Source organism: Kryptolebias marmoratus, linkage group LG11, assembly GCF_001649575.2.
Source record: "Kryptolebias marmoratus isolate JLee-2015 linkage group LG11, ASM164957v2, whole genome shotgun sequence".
Lineage (NCBI taxonomy): Eukaryota > Metazoa > Chordata > Actinopteri > Cyprinodontiformes > Rivulidae > Kryptolebias > Kryptolebias marmoratus.
In genome coordinates, this window is record NC_051440.1 from 11,650,302 (window position 1) to 11,659,086 (window position 8,785).

Sequence of the window (8,785 nt, forward strand, 5' to 3'; positions counted from 1 at the left end):
AGTTTTTACATTTAAATGGCCGTATAAGTTTTTTAATTAATACAAGATGATAATATTGGACATTTAAGCCAATTTTTGTTTAGTTGAACACCATAAGACTAGATCCTGCAAGAGTGATCCAGACGAAAATATAGCCTCATATTTTTGATCTGCACAACAATTCATGTAAAGGAGCCAAAGCAGAACTGAGTGTTCATACTAATGCTCCAAATGTTTTTTGTCTCAATACATTTATGTATATCTTTTTTTGCATGTATCATAATTATCCCACTGTTCTCCAGAGACTTTATTTTTTTTGTCAGCTGCTCTTTCCTGAAGGAGGCGTGTGTCTTTGTGTGTAAATGTCATCCCCCCCGAACACCATTTACACTCCTGTCCTCACAGATGATCAATCTTTCATGTCTCTGCTTTCCTGTAGGGACTAAACCCAACATTCATCTTTTTTACATTCATCGTGATTTTTATCTGACCAAAAAAAAAGTGCGCCCCTACGCATCAGTTGCTCTTTTATGTTCTTTTGTTTTCATCCAGTTTTGATGCTGAACACACACACGAATCTCAAAGCAGTTCATTAAAAAACATAGTTTATTGATGTTTATAGGCCTAATGGGACACATTTTCTTTTGTGTCTACATGTCTACAGAATCAATTGTGGATTACATTGTAATCCTGGTTCTCTAAGGTGCTTTTCCATATGTATGAGGAAAGCCCCCCATCTGTGCTTAGACTCTCCAGCTGTGATGCAAAGGACAGGTGGCCTATGGAAGGAACAGGTGTGCGACAACACACTAGTTTTTGGGATGTGATCTCAATTTTCAGCAACCTTAGAGCAGGGATTCCCAACCCTGGTCCTTGAGGAACACTATCCTGCATGTTTTCATTGTTTCCCTGCCTTTCAGCAGGTCTTCATCCCTGCAGAAGCTGTTAATCACTCATTCATTCAAATCTTGCAGGAAAACAACTAAAACATGGAGGATAGTGTTTCTGGAGGACCATGTTTGGGAACCACTACTTTAAAGTGTCTTTATGTTTACAATGTTACCAGCTATTCTTCATCATCCATATTCAGGGGCATCGTTCATATAAACTATACTGAACATGGGTTTAAAACATCTCATAAAGAGTTGAAGCAGCCTGTTTATGAAATTTTTCTGACCCCAAGAAACACCAAGGCAAAAACCAACAGGTGTCATCTATTATTAATGTTTCAGCAGTAAAACATTACTTTTTTTTACATGTGCCAGCAAGTGACCACCAGTGTTCTTAAATAGCTATGAGGTGCTTTTGATTAATCAGGCTTCATTTTTGTGTATTTAATTGTGGTTCAGTATAACAGCTTTGTAGATGAAGATTTTACACACAGGGATTTGGACACTAGAAAGCAAAAAGTTACTCGTGCTTTTCAAAATTGAAATACTGCTTTTGTATCTACTTTATTTATGTATCAAATGTAGGTAATGATTTCTTGTCATGAACTCACGAATGCTTGAGAGTTCAATAAAGTCTTATCAAGAATGAAGACGCCATCTGAGAGCGCAACATGTCCCTAATGAGTTCCTCTCCAGAAACTGATGAAGATCCTACTCACCTCACTGGACAGAAGCTAAAAGGTACGAATACATCAATAAACCGAGCTGTTCAACACTTTATTCTCTTTGCCAATACTTTCCCAAACTATTGACAGGGAAATATTTTTTTTCTCCTTCCTTTAATTTAATTTAATTTAGTTTTTTTTTGGTCAAGAAAGAAAAACAACAGTTGTATATTTAGGTTTTTTCAGTGTTTAAAGCAAAAACAAAGTTGTTTTCTTTAATAAACTGTACAAGTTTCATAAGCTGCACCTTCATTTTATCCCCTTTGTCAGGTATTTTATGAACGTATCTGCTTGTTTGTTCTAATCAGATCTCCAACCGAGGCTGAAACTGTTGAAACTGTTAAACATGTGGTTATTATTCTTTAAAATAAGCTTGCTATTCTATAAATCCAGTTTGAAACTGAAAGTAAGGTAAACAAAAAAGCCAACTTTTTTAGTTTCCCTGCTGTTTGTATTTAGTGAAGCTCATTGCAGTCACTTTGAACAAAACAAAACATGTAATTTTATACAATGCGTCAAAAATGATGACATAAAATACAGCAAATTCATACATTTATTACCTGTGTGTTACTTGATGTTCTCCCTTTATGCATTTTGTCATTTGATTTTTAAGTGTTCAAAATTTGCTAAACAATCACGAAATCTTTTGTGTTTTTCCTTTTACATGTCAGATGGTAAGTTCAGCACAGTCAGTGTGTAAAACCTCCACACGAGGGCAGCAGCGCTCCAACAAAAGTTAGCCTGTTAAGGTTTTTAAATTTACTCAAGAAGGGATTTTTCTGTAGAAGCTGTGACAAAAGTTCATAAGGATTTCTCACCTAAAAGTGAAAACTTGCTAAGTAAATTTGATTTTGCTTAAATTTCTAAAACCTTTCAGTAATTCTAAACTGTCTATAAAAACTGATAATAACCATGAGGCCTAAAACGCAAACTTAATACATTTTATGATCGACCTGCTGATTTTAACATAAACAACCTTAACGATCTATGTTTATGTTCTTTCTTTCTTCCCTTTAACTTGAAGTTGGTGCAGGTGTTGAATACGAGCAGCTCCTGATCCTGAAGGTTTACCGTCTGCGGCACACTCAGGTAATAATACCATCATTACGTGTTAACACAGCTTGTGAAGGCCAGTCTTTCTGTCAGCATTAAACATTTTGCTGTGACAGTTATTTGGTAACAATGATGGTATTCTCTCTCTATGACAAAGCATAAATTTATATTTTGGTCCATTTCATTAAACAGAAAACAGCTGAAATTGTACGGCAACCTGACAAAAACACTCAGCCCGTTACAGACTGCTTTTATTCAGCAGATAAAGGATACAGAAATCCATTTATTTTTTTCCTAGAGCATTTGATGTATGTTGACAGTTTGTGGTAAAACTCCCTTCAGCACATTTGCCTTTTTGGATTCTCTCTCGGCTAACACATCCAAACAGAAGAAGAAGAAACCCCAAAAGATGTGCATTTGAAAATACTCTTTTGTTCTCAATATGCTATGAGTTAACTGGCTTGGATCTGTAGTCTTCCCACTCCTCCTTGAGGAGATAGTGTACATATAATTTTCCTTTTTGGCACAAAGACAATACAAAGGAATAAAGTTTTAGTTTTTACTTCTTTGCCCTTGTGCCATTTTGTCCTAAAGGCATCTCATAAAAAGTCCCTCTAGGAAAACGAAAGAAGCAGTGATGGATGGCGGAGATGAGAGGTGCAGGGGGTTCGGTTTGTTTAAGCTCTCTGTTTGGAGAAGAAACTTTCATTGCTTAATGATTTATGAGTGGTTATCCTCTTAAGGGAATTAGAGTCCTTTTTTCCTGCTTGTAATAACCTACTTTCCGACAGAAAACTTAGGTTTCTTCTCCGTGTTGTGTTTATTCAGTGTGAAAGGTGTCAGGTCCGGTGAGGAGAAGGCCTCTCAGGGCCGTTCAGCAAAAACCTTAATGGAGGGGGGGAGCAGATGATTCACATCTGCTGCAACAAAACCACAAAACCCAAATATGAAAATGTGAACCTCTAAAAGTCACATTTAATAGCCCAGTTTAATATACGTGTAGGGAAAACAAGGAGCCAAATAAAGCTGCAGCTCACATTAACTGGCATCTTTTTGTGGTATAGGACACATGAATTGTCCCACAGATCCAGTGGCTTTTGTGACGCACAGTGTGGTGACCCAAACTGATCCAGGAAGTGAGCTGGGAAGGCCAGAAACTATAGTCTGCAGGGATGAGCTGTTTCTCAGGCATAACAACCCCGCTGAAATCTCTTGTGCCTTGTGACTCACTTGTGGAGCATTTGTTTTCAGTCCGCAGGACTCGAATCTAGCTGATAAATATAACTAGATAATACAAGCAATCTCGTGTGAAAAGACCACAAACTGCAAACACTGACAAAAAGTTATGTAAAGTGACCAATCATAGGCCAAGAGATAGGGGCTGTTTTCTGAGTCATTTTATATCTGTGCACCCTGTGTGGCTGTGTTTCAAAGTTTCCTCGCAGCTGGAGGCTAACGCAGTGCTTATTGCCGCTTTTCTCCCGCTGCGACCTTCGCCGACGTCTCCGCCTGTCAGTCATTTTTAAAGTGACGCGGAGCACAAGTGTCCACAAGAGGTCAGCTGTTCCGCATGTCTGACCTCTGAGCTCTGCTGCAGGAGGCCTTCATGTGTGAATGCACCAAACAGGGCTGGGCTTGCTATAAATCAGAGGGGTACGACACCATCCCCATATTCACAAGATTCATGATTGGAAGCATATTGTTGAGGGGTGGAAAAAAGGCCTCTCTTGAGTAAAATAAGTTTGAGAGGTTAAAAACACAGGCTGGACTAACTTGGAAGAGGGTTAAGATGGAAGCAGCAGTCAGACTTGCCTCATGTTAACTCCTGGCCTGCACATCAGTCCTAACAGCACATATACTCAGTAAATATGAAACATTACAGAGACTTTATGATAATCAAAGGGGACCTATTTGACCCAGTAAGTCTTTGGTTACATAGACCATTTTACTCCTCCTGTGCGTGTTCCTCTTTATGTCTGTTTATGCTAGCATGTCAAGAAGCCACACCAGACATTTCCACACGGTAATAAACTAAAGTTTTATTGGCGAGGCTAAACTTTTATTAGTTCCTGAGGTTGTTTCCATGGTAACACACCACAGAGATGCTTGTCAGACAGCTGGCAGGCCTTTAGCTGTAGGGTGACCGCTGTCAGCTGATGAGAAAAGAAAACTTAGACTGGCAGCACATGAACAACAAAAGCTATCTGCGACTTTGAGGATGCTTGCTCTAACTGACTCGTCGTGGGTTTGATTTACAGAGGATGTTTTGTAAAAGAATAGCTCGATTTTGCCCATGAAGTCAAAACCTCCAAAAAACAAACAAAAAAAATACAACTCCTTGGTTTGAAAGTAGCACTGAGCTGCTCAGATTTGTAGAGCTTTGTTAAGAAACAAACTTTCCACAGAGTGGAAGCTGTAAAGTCTGATTTCTCATTCGTCATTGAATACACCAACAGACCGTGTAAAAAGCCATCAACTTAAACAGCAGTTCTTTATAGTAATCTTTATTAAATGAAGCAAAACGCAGAGAAAATCACTGACAGAGAAGCCTGGGGTGATTGGAGCAGAAATGTACAACACAACACTATGACACAATATCAGGCTGGTTGTTCTGATACTTTAAGTTTTTACTTTTTGTCATGCAGGGTTTGGTTATTCCCATTCAGTGAGTGTCTGAATAAGGGAGCCAACTATCTGAACTGCTTTTTTTAACGATTTGGTGTGTACTAAGTGCTGCATACTATACACTCTCTTTTAATCCACTGAAACTGACTGCAATAAAGAGAAGTCATTCATGGTTAGAAAGGAAATTATTGTGCTTTATCACTATGACATTTTGATTAAGTGAAATTCAAACAACTCACAAAAATTGTAGTACTTTGAGAAAAAGGAGATAGAAACATTTAGGTTTGATTCTAGCTTTGCACAGTGGGTGATGATTGGAGGATTGCTCTTGTGTACAAATAAAGCTTAATGGCAACAGTCTGCTTAAGGTTGTACATAAATCTTATGTTAGTTATGAGTGAAGGGATGTCATGCATACCTGCATGCCTCAAAATCAGTGTGCTGCTGATGGAAAAGAGCAGAATGCTGCCAAATATGCTAAAACATCAACCCATCATTTGTCATTGAATTATATGATCATGGCCATCTTTTTATGCCATACACTGCATATACTGTAAATTGCTGGTTGTTTGGCAGTGATAGTTCACAAATTGTACTGTTACCCAGAAGTTGGAAACCTTTGTTTCTAATATTTATTGACATAAAACAAATCTGAGCACTGAGTTAGGAAGAGAAAGTCTTAAACACTTAATTTTAATTTATATTTTTTTCATTTGGTATCACTCTGATTTAAAATAAATAAATGTGATTTCCACTGAAAAGAGAATAAAATAAATCAATATAAATGCAAAGACTGACTGAGCCAATCTTCCCTCTCAGTCATGTTCCTTTTATACACTTGTTTCTTACTGGAAACACAAAAATGAAAACTTTCAAATAAGAACATGTTACACTTTAATTTTTGTTTACTTCTGTTTGTTTAGTCTTTAGTTTTGTCCTTATTTTTTAAATTAAACATCCAGTACAATTATTTATATGTTTTTAAATTCCAGACATCAACCTTCTGTGCTTTGCTCACTCTTTTAGATCCTCATCGTTTCGCAGATCCTTTTGCAGAAACACGCATCCCCACTTTAGGATCATTCATTATTCATGCCCTGGGTAATTGGTTTCTTATGTGTGTCAAAAGCTAAAGCTAAGTCTGAATTGTCTACTGGTAATCTGGGCTTGCGATGAAGGACGTTCTCTGGGCAAAGTGATCTATGATGTGCTCCTTTCTTCTTCTGTGCTGAAGATCAAAACAGGAGACTGCTCCTCTTTGGATGTCTCATTGGCCAAAAAAAAGCACATCGAGATTTTTTTAATCCTTGTCAGGATGTGTCTCATTTTGCGTTTGGCTCCAGTCCTTTTACAGTCTTTTTATTGGTCCAAAGTGTGTGGAAACATTTGATTTACTGGTTAAGCAGCAGCAGCTTTTATTTTACAGGGATCGCTTGACACTGTAAGCTAAAAACGCCTGCTCTAAAACATGACCGATACGGCATTTTTGCTGAAATCTGATATAAGAGCAAATTTACAGCCTTGGTCTTGCTAACGATGGCCCTTAACAAGCAGCTCAGGCATCTACTTGTTTAAAGAGCAGACTCACTGACAGGTCAAGTGATGGAAAAATAAGGGAGTGAATGAGGAATTGGATCTGTCCCCTCTTTGCCATATCAACAGGGCCTTAATCTAGAGGGGTGAACTTTGAAGTGCCCTAATGGTCTTCATGGTCCTTTAACCATGCAGGCATCCATTAGGGGTGTCAGTGGAGCCTGGCTGGAGCAGCGTGACCCATTAGGTTTAATGAGAGCTGCCCAGGGCGCAGAGGGCTGCTCTTCTTCCTCTCTGGTTGTGTTTGTTTATCATCTAGCTGGGTTTTTGACATAATTAAGAGCACTGAAGGGCAGGGGCAGGGATGTCTTTTCAAGTAGGAGTCCTTTTTGACCTTTACTGTGCTTTATTTTTCCATTCCTTGAAGGAGTGCTATAATGCATGTTGCTTTTTATGCCAGATTTCGAAAATAAATCTCACGTGAGATCTCACATGATCTGTTAGCATTCAGACTAAGTGTTGGGAATGACTCTCAGCTACTAACACACCAAGTTTTAGAACATATCTGTAAAATTTATTACTTAATATGCACTTATTTGTGGCTTTTCTTTCGCAGCCATCTTGAATCAGGTTGACTCCAAAAGTCAACCAGTTGTAAATGTATGTCCATTGATTACTTGCTGAGATTTTCATTAAAACTTGTCGTGTGGTTCAAGAGTTATTTTGTTAACAGACAGACAGGGTTGACATGAACAGCTACTGCCAAAGTTTTCAATGAAGCTTTTATTCTATCTGCTTGATGTATGAGCAAGTGTGTGGGACGGAGGTCAGTTATTAACACACCAAACTTGAGCTTAATATCTGTAAAACTGGCTGATTTTACAGCCAATTTTAGATTTTTGTGTTTGCTAAGGTTGATTAGTTGTGGCACCAGTGTTGAATCAGGCTGACTCCAAAAGTGAATCAGTCGTTAATATACATTCATAACTTTCTTGAACTTTTATTTAAAGTTGTCAACTGTGTCATGAGATATTTTGCCAACAGCCTTACAAACAAACCAACACAAACATAGGATTATTGTATTATTACTGTGCCTCAGCAGTTAGTGATAACAAATTATTAAAACATTTTCTTACTAATCAAAATCTAACATGAAATTTGACTTTACAGATTGATTATTTGTTAAATATTTATGAACACTATTTCTTTGAGACAGATTTTTATTGTCAAAAACACACATTGATAACATTTTAGAGTTGTAACTTACACCATTTAAATAATTTTTTTACATTAATTCAGGTGAAAGCTTATATTTATTGCAGACCCAAAAAGCTTGGAGTTGTGCGTCAGACAAGTCAGAACAACAAGATGTATCGTAATTTACACATTAACATAATCTTCAGTTTTGTACTTGTTTCATAATTGAAAATTGTTTCCCTTTTCTTCCAGCCCTCATTCTATTCAATGTTATTCTATTTTTTTTTTATTCAGTTACTAAACTAAACACTGTTTAAGACTTAAATAGAAACAAAGTTAGGTAGGTATTTTAGGCTTTTATCTGATAATAGCTACAACGTCAACAACAAAAAAAGGTTTAAAAAACTAAATATAAGGATAGAAAATGCACTTACAGGAATGAGTATTACATCACTCAGTGTTTTGAGGTGTACAAGTTTTGGTTCCTAGGTTTTCTCAAGAGGTGTCATTTTCATTCAGAGCTGTAAATTTTATCACTGATATAGTTAAATTAGTCCTAAATAAAATATAAAACGACATCAAAGCTGGATTCAGATATTTAAGGTTGAGAGAACCATCAGATCTGATGAGGATCAAGAAGAAGAAAAAGAAACTGATAAGAAAAAGAAAGCAAGAAAAGAAAAAAAGATTACTGAAATACCAAAGCTTTGATGACGCAGTTTAATTTTAAATCAAAAGAAGATTTCTTGCTTGTTGTATCAAAAAATTGGACCTCTATTTTGC